The sequence below is a fragment of the Hibiscus syriacus genome, unplaced genomic scaffold (assembly GCF_006381635.1).
Source record: "Hibiscus syriacus cultivar Baekdansim isolate YM2019G1 unplaced genomic scaffold, ASM638163v2 tig00111310_pilon, whole genome shotgun sequence".
NCBI lineage: Eukaryota > Viridiplantae > Streptophyta > Magnoliopsida > Malvales > Malvaceae > Hibiscus > Hibiscus syriacus.
This window is the reverse complement of record NW_024063053.1, coordinates 13,631-28,931: the sequence shown is the minus strand read 5'-3', so window position 1 is coordinate 28,931 and position 15,301 is coordinate 13,631. Positions and strand designations below refer to the sequence as shown.

The 15,301-nt window shown below is 37.8% G+C and overlaps 1 pseudogene; it reads left to right on the top strand.

Moving 5' to 3' along the window:
* The first annotated feature begins 2,379 nt into the window (after positions 1-2,379).
* Positions 2,380-15,103, top strand: LOC120158265 (annotated as a pseudogene).
* The last annotated feature ends 198 nt before the right edge of the window (positions 15,104-15,301 follow it).

Genomic DNA, 15,301 nt, shown 5'->3' with positions numbered 1-15,301 from the left:
TAGTGTTGATTTCTGCTATACAGTCATAATATGGGTACATTGTCTCCTATAAAAAAGCTTGGTTGGCAAAATAGAATGCCATTTGCAATCTTCATGGCGAATGGGATTCCTCTTACAACGAGCTGCCCAGTTGGTTTCATATGTTGCAAAGACTCAATCCCGGGACAATTGTTGAGTTCGAAACTCAACATCATTACATGAATGATCAAATGGTTCGCGATTGCTACCAATTCTACCGTGTCTTTTTGACTTACCCTCAGTGTATTAATGTAGTCAAGTACTGTAAACTAGTTGTCCAAATTGATGGTACTTTCTTGTATGGGAAATACAAACAAGTTTTATTATTGGCTGTGGTCCAAGATGGAAACCGCAATATTCTTCCTGTTGCGTTTGCCCTCGTTCAAGGAGAAGACACTGAGTCCTGGGCTTTTTTCCTTAAAAATTTACGTTTACATGTTATCACCAGGGAACGAGTATGCATTATTTCAGATCGAGGAGCCGGGATAAAAGCAGCAATGAAGTCTTTGGGTACAATGTATAGACCTCCACATGTTCAACATCGTTATTGTGTCCGTCATATTACTGCAAACTATTACGGAAAATACAAGAAGAACGATGAACGTCAGTTAGTCGTGCGGATGGGTATGTTACTTTTTCCCAATTTTCTATCATTTTTGTATTACTTATTTATACTTCATATTAACTATTACATATTCCTAATGGCTTAGGTTACGAACTCTTACCTCAAAGGTTTGAGCCTATGCTACAAGAGTTGTTTGGCAAAAATAAGAAGGGGTGCGAGTACATTATGGACATCAGCAAAGAAATGTGGACAAATGCGTATGACGGGGGTATCACTATGGTCATATGACAACCAACTTGGCTGAAGCAATAAATTCAACCTTAAAGGGGGCGCGTCATTTACCAGTCACGGCGTTGGTCAAAACGACTTATTTTCGTTTGGGTCAACTCTTTGCAAAGCTCGGTGGACAAGCTCTTACTTGGATGCAAAACGGCCATATTTACCACCCAAGACTAGTAGCTGATTTACAGAAAAAAGTGGCTGCATTAAATGGGATGTTGGTTATAAATTTTTCTCGCACATATGAATTGTTTCGTGTAACCAAAATGCCACGTCCGCTGCAAGGGATTGAAGCTAACTCTTTCAGAGTTAATCTGCAAGAGAGGTGGTGCGATTATGGTTTCTTTCAAGCACTTAAATATCCATGCTCTCATGTCATTGCATCTTGCTCACATTCGCATTTGGACTACAAAAATTATGTTGATCCCGTATACCAACTTTCACAAGTATTCAAGGTATATGAATTTGAGTTTCCGCCCATAGGAAACAAGAGACCCAGATGAGATTCAAACTTGGCTTACAATTGTATCAGATCCATTGCTATTGAGGGACTCAGGTCATCCAAAATCTACTAGAATACATTGTGATATGGATATTCGGGAGAAGTTAACAAAACAAAAACGATGTGGGCTTTGTAAAAACAAAGGGCACAATAGAAAAAAATGTCCAGCTCTATTATCATCGCATAACCGTTAACCCTTATGTAATTAATATTTTATTTAAATGAATGTTTTTGTTTCTAATATTTAAATGTAATTGTATTTTCTATAATTTCTCAATGTATGTATACCTAAATAATTTTTTTAAAATTTTATTTAAAAATTATTTTATGATATTTATTTAATATAATAATTAATATTATTTATTATAAAAAATTAATTATTAATTTTAAAATATTATAATTAATATCGCGTGGAATGAGTAAATGCCAAAGTCCCTGAAACATATAACACTAAAACCTAAATTCACTTTACCTTTAACACACATTTAAAAAATACATTCGATAAATCTTAAATCATAACCGAAACACTTTACATAATATATAAATAATTTATATTAACAATACAAATAAAATCTTTATTATTAAAAAAAATACATATGTGTCATTCGACTCAGCAGAACCCATATAAAGCGCATCCCCAGGGATGCACCTTACACGCGTGGCATCCAAGTCAACATAAACTCAGATAAAACACGTCATCGGGAATGCGTCTTTATACCACCTCAGTCGAAAAGGTACTATTTCGAGAAATATTGGTCCAAAAATATTAGAAATAGAGAATTTCGACGAAAATTTAGTCAAATCGTCCTTTATACGTTCTAATGAAGTAATTAATTAAACTGTTTGCTCGATAAAAAAATAAAAACCTAGCATCAGTGGATGCAGATAAATAATAATTGACCCAACCGTTTTGGGCTCACTCCTATTTACGAATTACAAATCCAGAAAAGGGGAGAACCGACGCCGCCGAGGACTGCAAACATCGATACCGGCAATTTTGGAACCGAGTTTACCATTCAGTTTACCCGTTTTACTTTTCTTCCCCTCTGTAAAAACTACCGCCACCGGCAATTTCTAAAGTGAAAAGGAAACCCTAATCGGCATCGAGTTTACTCTATCGGAGTTTGCGGAGATGGACTCGCACCTAACCGCACCGAACCGCTCTCGCAGCTCCCAGACCCCCTCCCCAACTCACTCTGCCTCCGCCTCTGTTACTTCCTCCCTCCACAAGAGCAAACTCGCCGCTGCTGCGTCTGAAGATCACGCGCTTCCTTACTCTTTCCCTCCCTCGTCCTTCTCCGCCGACACTCGAGACGGCGCTCTGACCTCCAATGACGACCTCGAGAGCATCTCCGCCCGCGGTGCTGACTCTGATTCTGATGCTGACGACTCAGAGGACGCCGTGGTGGCTGACGATGAGGACGACTTTGATCATGACAATGATTACTCCATCCGAACTTTCACCACTGCTCGCCTAGAGTCTGCGGGTGGCGGCTCTGGCTCAGTTCGGAACACGAAGCTCAAGACCGATAATTCCACGGTTAAGATTTAGAATGCCAATGGAGGAAAAGATGGGGGAGCCCCTGGGTCAGGGTCAGTTGAGCCCACCGGGGCTACCGCAGCAGTTAGGAGCACAATGGCGGGGATTGCAACGAACGAAGACGTTGAAATATTTACTGAGAATATACAGACTAGTGGAGCTTATAGTGCTAGAGAAGAGAGCTTGAAAAGAGAGGTTAAGTTTTCAACTTTTTTGAGTTGCAATGATAAAAACTAAATGTTTCTTTGTTCTAATAGGTTGTTTCTCTTGTGAATTACGATATTTACATTTTTTAAAAATCATTTTTCAGGAAGAAGCGGGAAGACTCAAGTTTGTTTGCTATTCAAATGATGGTGTTGATGAGCATATGGTTTGGTATCTAATTCTCTTTTCCTTTAGCATTCATGCTAACTTTTTTCTTCTTGTATTATGCATAGTTTATTTAATTATTAGTAGCCATTGATGACCATGGGGAAGGACGTTTTGATTTTAGCTTTGGTTTTCTCGTAAGTCATCATAGTCCCTTCTTGAACTTGTGATAGAAAATTCAGCTTTTGTTTTGGCTTCTCAGGTTGATTGGACTGAAGAATATATTTGGAAGACAACTACCCAATATGTCAAAAGAGTACATTGTTCGCCTTGTGATGGACAGGTACCAAGATAAAAAAATATGGAGTCACACACTTTAAGATGGAAACTCACCTTTTTGTAGGGATTTCTTTGTTAGGCCGAACATTCAATCATGTTAACATACGAGTTGGTGGTTGACATTGATATCTTTGTTAATTCTCCTGCTGTTTCTAGCTGGGTTATTGTGCTTCTTTAATGTAATGACCTTCAAGTTTGCTTGCTAATGCTGGTATATCTCACTTCTTCTTACTTTGGATTTTGTAGAAATCATAAGTCTGTGATGGTTATTAGACTGAATCAGGTTGTTGGTGGCATCACATATCGCCCATATGCCAGGTAAGATTTATATCTAAATATTATTTACATTGACAGCCTTATGTTATTGTGAGTCAAATCAATTTTCTGCTCCTTATGCATTGTTTTTACCTCTTTTGACTCTGTACTTTTAGCTAAATTTTGTTTTATTGCGACTTCCCTATTACTAAGTTATACTTCATATTGTATTACAAAATTTGAGATTCTTAAGGGAATCAGCCATAATTCATTTAAAAAAAAGGAATCAGACATATTCGCAGCGTGCTTCATCCCTTTCAACTGTTTCAGGACAATGCCCCTTATCTGTTATTTATTTATTCATTATGCGGCTCTACTATTGTTGCATTTTTTATAACTTTAGAAATTTCCTTTTATGATGTAAATGCTTCATTTTTCCTCTTCACTGATACTTGTTTCAGTGGTAAATATCAGCCAAAGGTTTGGGAAAATTGCTTTTTGTGCAATCACAGCCGATGAACAAGTAAAAGGTTATGGCACCAGACTGATGAATCAATTAAAGCAGCACGCACGTCACGTTGATGGACTAACACATTTTTTTTGACGTATGCTGACAATAATGCTGTTGGTTATTTTATCAAACAGGTCTGATATATAAACATCTTTTTGTGTGTGGGTTGGCCTGATGTATTGTTTTAGATGCTTTCTTTATCATAATTCATAAATTTACAGTAGTAGAACATTTTTCTTCCGAAGTCTATGTAGCATAGAATGGCCTTTGGCAGACTTCTTTTTGTAAGAAAATTAGCTTAAAAAGGGAAAGCTTTCAGGACGCTTCCAAGAAGATAGTAAGATACACCAGTCCAGCTCAATTAAATTTTAAATTGAGTGTATTAGATACGAATTTGCTGAAGGTGTTTATGGTTCTTCTTTGCTACACTTCGTGACTCGTGTGCAAATGACCTGCAAGATATAGCAAAAGCATTATGGTTCTTTATAGTCACTTCCTTTTAATAATAATTTGCATCATCTGATTCAATGAATGTTATCTCAAGGGACTAGTCAATTTTATCTACTGCAGGGTTTTACCAAAGAGATTCACTTGGAGAGGGATCAATGGCATGGGTATGATTAATGTGCCGCCATAATGTTTTTCTTCTATTTTCTCTCTCCATCATTTGGGCTCAAGGGCCACTTATTTTTGTTATTACTGAGAAATCAAGGAGTGGGAGAAACTCTTTCCCTCTTATATGTGCTTCGAGTGTTGGAATGCCAAGGATGTTTGCATTCCTTTAAGAATGGAAATATGGGATATCAAGAACTAAAATGAAATGCCTTAGTGAAGTGCTGAGAATTTTGGTTCTCTTTTGATGCAGGGTTTCGTGTTAACCTTTTAATGAGACCAATTTCTTTTCTGTTTTCTTTGTTAGCAATGCCCTTGATATCTTTGTAGGCTGTGTTTAAATATTTCTTTACTTTTCTAGGTATATTAAAGACTGTGACGGAGGAATCCTCATGGAATGTAAAATTGTCCCCAAGCTGCCATATACTGATTTATCAAACATGATTCGTCGTCAACGACAGGTAAATTTGTTATTTTGGGTGGGGGGTGCAATTATCATAACCCTCTATAAGGACCAATTCAACTTCTGAGTTGTGAGGCATTGTTTCAATTTGCCCATTGGATTTCATGAATTTCTTCTCAAGATTCATTTGAAAAGTTGGGTTCAAGGTCCGTGCTTCATAAAATTAGACTGTATTTACTGCCTGTCTGATGAGGATCTGATTAGGGTTGAAATCTCCTATGTCATTATGCAATAAGCCAAATTTCTGACTATTTTCTTTCCTTCCACTACTTATATCTTTTCCTTGCATTCATGTATGTGACTGTTTTTTCAAACTTTTATTAACATGCACTTTTTTGTCTGTGATTAATAGGCAATTGATGAAAAGATTAAGGAGCTCTCAAACTGTCAAATTGTTTATCCAGGAATTGATTTCAGAAGGTACATCTGGATTTCATTCTGTTTGCATGCTTTTAGTAAGTTAAATTCCCTGTAAAAGTTCATTTTAGGCTTTTAATTTGAACCATGTTCAATATCACATGTAGAATGTGGAGTTTCTCATGTTTATTTTGTTTTTTCCGATTTTAATCAAGGCATCATATTTTTGTGGAGAAAGTGCTTATTTTCTAAGTTTTCTAGGTTTGTGTTTTGCTTTGTATATTGTATTGCATCATATTGTTGCTTGTTCTTAAATGGCATTCCTGTTCACTGGACTCTTTATTCTTGTCACTTAGTTTGTTCATTTTTCTTAATGTTCTTATCAGCAAGTAGAATTGGTTCACTTAAGTTGGATCTAGTAAAGTACATTATCTTTTCCCACTTCTGTTGTTGGTCTTTAATTATTTTTACTGTGGCTTCCTTTGTTATTGCTTTATGGTTTAGCCTTTGCAATTTATGTATAAATACTTCAAACATAAGCTGTAATGAAAGATTCATTTGACTCAGAAAAAAGCTGGTATTCCTAAAAAAGTCGTCAAAGTCGAGGATATCCCTGATTTGAGTAAGTTCTTTGGCCTTTATTGTTTTTTTATTAGTTGTTTTGGTTTTTGTGTTTTCTTTCTATTCTTGGCCTTCGTTGGAAATTATATTAGATAATTGTTTGTGTTTTCCGTGTTTTATATAAATAATGTGTTGCAATTATACGCGTTGATATTTGATAATTATAAAAAAAAATTATATGCACTGTAATTACTGGCTAAAAATTTGGGTGAATATATATATATTTTTTTGATAGGAATTGTAGGCCTCGTTAAAAACCCCCTTCTTGAATAAGGAACTTATAATGAGTTCCTTCTTCAGAGGAAGGAGGAAAAGAGTGCCTTAAACTTCATTAATGAAAATACATAAGATTACAACAAGAAGATAAGCCCCTTACAACAATTTGAAAATCCCAACATAAAATACCCCTAAGACACACTGAAATTAGCCAATGGCGGATTTAGCCAACCCATCAGCCTCAATATTGGCTGTCCGAGCAACCCATCTAATAACACCCTCAACTTCTTTTAGCTTAATTGTTATGTTCCTGACAAGAATGACAAAAATCTGAGGGCAGAAAGTTCCATTCTTGACCCAATCCACTGCCAATTTGCAGTCTGATTCTAACAACAAACGACCATTAATACCTCCTTTCACTGAATCAAAGAAAATTAAGCCCTTCTGGATAGCCCTTAGCTCCATCATAATAGGTGGACCTGGACCCGTGGCCTCCTTAAAAGATCCTAGAATAAGACCTTCCTCATCTCTTAGAATACCCGCAACTCCACTGCTGTTCCAATCAGAATTTGTAGCTGCATCCACATTCAATTTTACAAAGCCCTTAGGAGGGGGGGACCAAGGAATTGTAGTAACAATCGATTTGTTGAGAGGAAAGCATGAATCCCCAAGAGAAGGGTCCCCGATTAGAGAATCCATTGAAATAACAGAATCTGCAAACTTAGCTAAGAACCAAGATGCAAGTCGTACTCTTGCTAGGAAAAATAGATTAAGATGGTCAAACTTCCCTCTATCAAAAACAATATTATTTCTTACTTTCCAAACAGTCCAAATAACAACTGCAGGAATAAACTTCCAAATAGCAGACCTAGGATTTAGATCTTCCCAAGCTTGAAGAAACTTCTGCGCATTTGTATGAAAAACCACAGAAAGACTCCAATACTGCACAAATTTGTTCCAAAGAGACCACACAACTGAACACGAGAAAAATAAATGAGAAGAAGATTCAACCTCCAAATTACATAGAGGACAAGAAAGATCTGTTATACCCGTAACCCCTCTCTTAACCAGTTCAGACCTCACTGGCAGTTTTTGGAGAACTACCTGCCACATGAATACCTCGACTCTTGGTGGCACCAGACCTTTCCACACAAATTTCTTCCAACCATAATCATCCTTCTGAGCCAAAGAACAAGTCTTCACACATGAATTAGTAGAATAGACACCAGTTCCGTTTCCTTTCCAAATCAGACCATCGATTGCCTCTTTAGACAGACAAAAATTAGAAATGATAGCCATCAGGTTAGCCCACTGTTCAAATTCCCAATCGGCTAAACTTCTCCTCAACTGAATATTCCAAATCCATCCCAAAGAACTGAACTCGCCAAATTCAATCAGTTTTCCAAACTGGTTTGTAGAGATTGCGAACAGCCTCGGAAAAGAAACCTTAAGAGGGCAGTCCATTGCCCATTTGTCCTGCCAAAACTGAATAAATTGATCATTCCCAACTTCTAGTCTGAACATGCTGCGGAAATAGCAACCAAAAGAGTCTTCTTTAAAATAAGAATTCACCACCGAGCTCCAAATCCAAGAAGCTTGAGCTGGGATTTTGCTATTGAACAATAAGGAAAAAGGATCAATATTGTATTTTGAACAGATCATTCTCCTCCAAACAGCATCCTTGTCATTAGCAAATCTCCAAGACCATTTCCCCAATAGTGCTCTGTTCATATTGCTAATATTTAACACTCCTAAACCACCAGCCTCCTTTGGCTTGCACACGTTAAGCCAACTAACCCAATGAATCTTATTTTTCTCCGCTCCACCTCCCCATAAGAACTTAGACATGATTGAGTTGAGTTTAGAAGTTACGGATGATGGAATTTTGAATATAGACAAGTAGTACGTAGGAAGAGAACAGAGAACCGATTTAATCAAAACTAATCTCCCTGCCAAGGAAAGGGTGGCAGCTTTCCAACCTGCTAGTTTGTTGTTAAATTTTGAAACAACCGGATCCCAAAGAGAGGTTGAATTCGTGTTGCACCAAGCGGCAGACCTAGATAATCAGAAGGAAATTTCCCCACTGCACAGCCAATAGACGACGCCCACTCCTCCACCTCCTCTGTAGCCGTATTAACACCAAATAACTTGCTTTTCTTAAGATTCAACTGCAGACCAGACATAACTTCAAACACTCTTAAGACCCTTTTAACATTTGAAATCTCCATTTTCGAAGCCCCACAGAAAATAATAGGTCGTCTGCAAATTGCAGATGAGATAAGTTGAAAGCAGTCTCATTCCTCCCATATGCAGACCAGAAAACAATCCATCAGAGACAGCCTTTAAGAGCAAGACATTTAGGAGTTCCCCAACTAAGTTAAAAAGCAAGGGCGAAAGAGAACAGCCCTGGCGGAGACCCTTGCCATAGGAAATTCCTGAGAAGGTACCCCATTTATCAAAACTGAAATAGAAGCAGTAGTAACACATTGTTTTATCCAACTTCTCCATTTAGAACCGAAACCCATTTTCTCCATAACCTTAAAAAGAATAGACCAATCCACAGTGTCGTATGCCCTTCTAAAATCCACTTTAAACACACATCCTTTGAGTCCCTTTTTCCTCCAAAAATCAATCCCCTCATTGGCTATAAGAGAACAATCCAGAATTTGACGACCTGGAATGAAAGCAAACTGCATAGGGCTTATTACATCAGAAATGCAATTCCTTAATCTCCTCGAAAGACATTTTGAGAGGATCTTGTACAAACCTCCTACAAGGCTTATAGGTCTATAGTCATCTAATCCACCAATATTGGCCACCTTGGGGATAAGAGTAATGAAAGTATGATTTACTCCATGTTCCCAATCTTTCCCTAAATAAAAGTTATGAAAGAATTTCAGAATATCAACCTTAAGAACAACCCAAAATTTCTTGAAGAAGCCCATATTAAAACCATCCGGGCCGGAGCTTTGTTGCTATCACATGATTGTAGAGTCTCCCATATTTCTTCCTCCGTGAATTCTTTTTCCAGAATATTACTTTGCTCCACTGAAATTTTTGAAAAATTCATCTTCATATCTTCTACTTCCAAAGTAGAACTAGAGTTGTAAATTCCAAAAAAATGATCTTTGACACAAGCTTTGATGACAGATGGATCTTGAGTTATCTCTCCATTGACATTCAAAGCATTCATGGAATTCCTCTTTCTCCTATTCAACGCACAAGTATGAAAAAATCTTGTATTGCGGTCCCCTTCTTCCACCCATCTAGCTCTCGATTTTTGAAACCATATTTGTTCTTCAATCTTATACAACCTCCATAATTCTGATCTCATATTGTTCAAATCTGATCCTCTGTCCCAAACATATGTACCTTGCCTCTGCTGCAAGTTCACCTCTTCCAAGTGAATCCTCTTTTCTAAATCTGTAATCTCTACAGAAGGAAAATGGTCTCTCTTCCCCGCCCATTGTTTGATCGACAGTTTAGTAGATTTCAGGATAGATAAAATTCCTGCTTTCCTCTGATCAGACTTGCATTCTTTAACAGTAGACTCAACTAAATTCTGGAAACCGTCCTCTTCCATCAAATAATTAAAGAGTTTGAAAGGTTTCTTCCCCCAACTGACCCCCTCATTCTCCAGAAAAACAGCATTATGATCTGACACTGACCTTGGCAACAAGTATTGTGTAACATCAGGAAATGCTTCTAGAAATGAACATCAACGAGGAACCTGTCCAGTCTAACATAGGTGGGTAAATCCTGGTGTTACACCAAGTGAATCTGCCCCCATGTAAAGGTAAATCATTAATCCTGTATGTTGCAGAAATTGGCTGAAAATTCTTATTGAACTTCTGTTTGGAGCTCTCCCCACCTTCTCTTCTTCAGAAAGATGCACATTAAAATCACCTCCCACACATAAAGGGATATTCAGTCCACAAATAAAAACAGCTAACTCTTCAAAGAAGCTTGCTTTCCCTTCTTCAATACTAGGCCCATAAACATTAATAAAACCACACCTAAACTGTGAAGTTCGAAACTTTCCAAAAACTGCAATAAACCTTCTGTTTATAATAAGGTTGTCAACTTCAAAAGAGCACTCATCCCAGCAACTCAATAGCCCTCCAGAAGAACCCACTGCTGGAGATTCTGCAACACCTTGAAGAGAATTCAAACCACTTCTCCTAAGAAATTGTCTCTGAACCTTCTCCACTTTTGTTTCTTGCAATAGAAGAAGAATAGGACATCTCTTTAAAACTAGATTTTGAACAGCTCTGTGTTTTTCCTTCCTTCCCAAACCCCTTCCACGTAATAATGGCTAATTGAAATTTCATCATGATTCAAATAAGTATTAGAAAACCCAATAAACACCGAAAATCAATCCAGCCTCAAATCCTCCAACTTTATGATTTTCTCCAAAAAAGCTGATTTCCCACCCTTGAAAGACACACCCAATCCATTACTGATTTCCCAAGTAGCTATAGCTTCCTCCAAAAGAACAACAAAATCTGAAGAAGAAACTGTTTCAATGCTAACTTGATCCAATGCCAATCTGGTCAACAATCTTTTGGCTCTTCTATTAAAGGACATAGAGTTGAAGGAATAACTATCTCCTTCTAAGTGCCACCCTTCCCACATACTATCCAAACTGTTGTCAACAACCTGTCTCTCCAAAGTAGACCCCATACAGCCTTCCAAATTAGGTTCTGCTACTGCACTGACCGGCAGAACTGAATTAGGATCCAAAATCTTCCCATTTAGCCTCTCTAGAGATTCCTCTTCTCGAGGAACAACTATTTCATCTTTCTCTAACCAATGTCTTCTCTCCCTGGATCTCTTGTAGACCCTTTTGAAGCTAATACTTCTCTTATCCAACGGTTCACTCTTTGTAGTCAATGGAGAGTTGGATCGATCAAGCGTTCTTCCCCTGGAAATCTTACTTCCAGAACATAAAATGTAGTCAATCGGCTTTTCCTCTAAATTTGATTCTAATCCTCTAGAACACTTTCTCAAACCAGAAAGTGGCAGACCTCCATTTTTATCTTCCTTTGAGTTTGCAGATTCAACCAGAAACTGCTTCTGGTCCATTTTCCCAAATTTATCCAGCTTAACACCAGGCCCAGTTGGAATAATTTTTAGAGGTGGAGAACCAAGTTGCCCATTATCTGATGATTGGGCTATAGACCCATCAGCCGAAAAATTTGAAAATCTACATCCCAAACCCGCGTATTCACCAAAATTGTTAGTCCCAAGATCCTGACACGCTGTCAACACACAATTAATGCCTTTCCCAACTTTGTTAAACGTTGGGAGTTGAATTTCCTCACCAACTCCAACCAAACCCGTGTTAGCTCCTTGGTCAAACCAAATATCTACCTTTTGTCTGCTGTTTTCTTCTGAACGTTCAGCACTTTCCATGCTATCTGACAGACTACTGTCAACCTTGTCTCCAGAAAATTCCTCACCAAGTTGTCTATTGTCGGAACCTCCCACCGGCGACTTGTTGAAGGAAACGGAAGAATACTCAAGCACCGAACCCAGCTTAATCTTAACTTTGAACGATCTTTCATAGGAACCAATAGTTATCTCCTCAGGGACGTCATAAGGGCTGGCCACCCTAACCAAAATCTTCACCATCGATAGGTCTGCTCTGATAACTGTATCTTCATGAATTTCTTCCACCAATCCCCACTTTCCTGCTACCCGTTCCAAAAAGGAATTTTGCCAACATAACAATGGAACCCCAAACAGATGTACGAGGCAAAAAGCCATTGGAATACCATCATCGTTCAATAAAAGTGCCAACCTATCAAACCAGAAAAATAACTCCTCCTTTTTCTCTAGCCATGCATCCATCAATTCTTCAGTCGACTTAAATGTAATAACACACGAATTCCAGACATAACCCCATCTGGAGATCTGGATATCAAAACCTTCATTAACTAAGGCCTTCTGGACTAATTCGAACTCAAAAGAATGTTTGATGATCCCCGTTAATGATCTCTTCACCCAACTGGAGCTCTCAGACGGAATATGCATTTCCCAACTATTTTTTATACCTTTCCTCCTGTTGAAACCATCGATCGACCGATCCCTATGGTCCGATGCATTGTTCTTCAATCTATCAGACAATAAGGCCTCCTTGTAAGATCTTGTATCCCTTACACTCCTGTTAATAACCCCTTTCTCTTTGAACCTTGAAAGATCTTCTGTGTTCGACCTTGAAGGCATCACCAAAGAAGTGTTCTTCCCGACTGACCTCACCCTAGCATCCTTGTATCTTGCAGTACCCACTGAAATCCTCCAACCATCAATCATCGAACCATTCAGTTTGGCTATCGCCCTTCTTAGACTTTCCTCATTGCCAAACTGCACAAAAGCAAAAGTGAAGAATTTGTATTTCGGATTCCTTGTTTCTCTGGGAATGAACACTCTGACTACCGGACCGTGAGATGAAAACAACTCCCTTAACTCTCGTCGAGACACTCTTTTACTGAGATGATCAACGAACGCCGTCCAAACATTCTCTGAAGAAAACTCCCCTCTCAATTTTACTCTCTCAACGTCACTATCTCTCTCCATCAGAAGAAAACTCCCCTCTCAATTGTGAGGCTGATGGGGTGAATATATATTTGTTCCTCTTAGATTAACTTCAAATTAAATAAGGAACATATCTCGAGTTTTTTATCTAACAACTTGCAATCTTTCCCCCTTTTATTTTTGTTGCTAATATACATATATATTCAAAGACTATCTGCCTGCTGGAAGTTTTAATCAACCAAATCCTGAATTTTTATTAATTTGGTAACAGAGGAAGCCGGATGGACTCCTGATCAATGGGGACATGCACGATATAGATCCTTAATTGTGTCCGCAGACAACATCACAAATCAGAAACATTTAACTGGTTTCATACTCTCACTCCTGAAGGCAACTTTCTAAACTTATAATTGTTCCTCATCTGCATATATCTTCATTATATATTGCTCTTGTCATTGTGATTTATTGATGCTTAATTTCCTGTCAGAGGCGTTGGGTATAACTCTGAATAATCATTATCCTGTTTCCTTATGTTGCAAATGAATGTGATTAAGAGGCTTGTGAAAATGCATGCATGTGCCCTTCTAGAAATCAAACACCTTCCTTTTACTTTAGGAACCCAATGGGTCAATGTCTAAATTACAGGGAAGCCATTTTCTGTTAATTCTTAAGGATTCTTACCATAACCTAATTACTGGATAACTATAAATGTTAAAATAAGTCAGTGCCCTTTTGCATTTACTCATGTTAATTTGATTCTCCCCGAGTGTTTGGTTGAAATCAGATGACTATAAGCATCCTCTGCCATAATTTTCATTGAATTCTAAGCAAATTGATTTTGTTCAAGCAGTAGATGCATGACCATGTTGATGCTTGGCCATTCAAGGAGCCAGTTGATTCTCGTGATGTACCTGATTATTATGACATCATCAAAGATCCCGTGGGTAAGGTTCATAAAACAACCATGATAGGATGTAGCTGTCAAGTTGGTTTAGGTTGAGCGAGTTCTGTATCATTTTTCTCTTGGCAACTACAAGTGGCTGCTGGCAAGGCCAAATCTCACTTGGAAATGGAAAACCATAGTGTCGCATGATATATAGTTCTAGTTTTGGGTTTGAGATTTTTTTTTTTTTTAAGTTTTCATGGTTTATTTGGAAACCAGAATATTCAATAAAGTTCCATGAAGGTTTGTCTAATAACCTGACTGAAATTTCTAGCTTCTATTACGAGTATTTACAGCTCAGCTAGTTGTGTAAATTCTTTGTATTCATCAATAAACTACCAGTCAATCTTAGTACAGCATCAGGTTTTATAGAATACCATCAAGTTATATCTCATGATTGGTTATGCTCTTGTTTATAAAGATGCTCCGAATGGAAACATTTACATACAGCAGTAATGGTTATGCTTGACTGTATATGCGTGTAATGCAGATCTGAAGACTATGTCAAAAAGAGTTGAATCGGAGCAATATTATGTTACGCTCGAGATGTTTGTAGCTGATGTCAAGAGGATGTTTGCTAATGCACGCACCTATAATTCTCCTGATACTATATACTATAAATGTGCAATAAGGCATGAACTCTTCTTTCTTTCGCTTTCATCGTGATTATAAATGTTCAACAAGCATGATATGATTGCCGTATGTTCATCGGTTCTCTTTTCTCTGTGTCGTCCATTGTGATTAACTTTAGTAGAGTTGAGTGCAGGTTGGAAACACATTTCCAGAGTAAAGTTCAGTCAGGTCTCCAATCTAACACAAATTCAGTGAGAACTGGAAGGCATACACATGCTTCGGGCATACACATGCTTCGGCCCTATGATCCCGGGAGATAAGATTTTCAGAGATTCCAGCTGTACCGTTTCAGCAATATATGTAACATTAGTGTTTATATGCTTGTCTATAATGTGTGGGGGAAATTCCGACCTTATGAATGATTTAATTGACAACAAATAGAATGGACTGGATGTTAACCAAATCCCATGGTAATTTGAATCCCTTAATTTATAATTTGTGTATGTTATATTAGCTTGGTTTTAGTCAGTTACGAAAACAATGACTCCTATCCTACACCCAGATTGTGCTCATAACCGTGTTCATTCCGAATGTTGTTCAAAGGAAATTAAACTAATGAATCGAATGTTACCTTTTATTCAACAAGCCAAAGTCTGCGTTT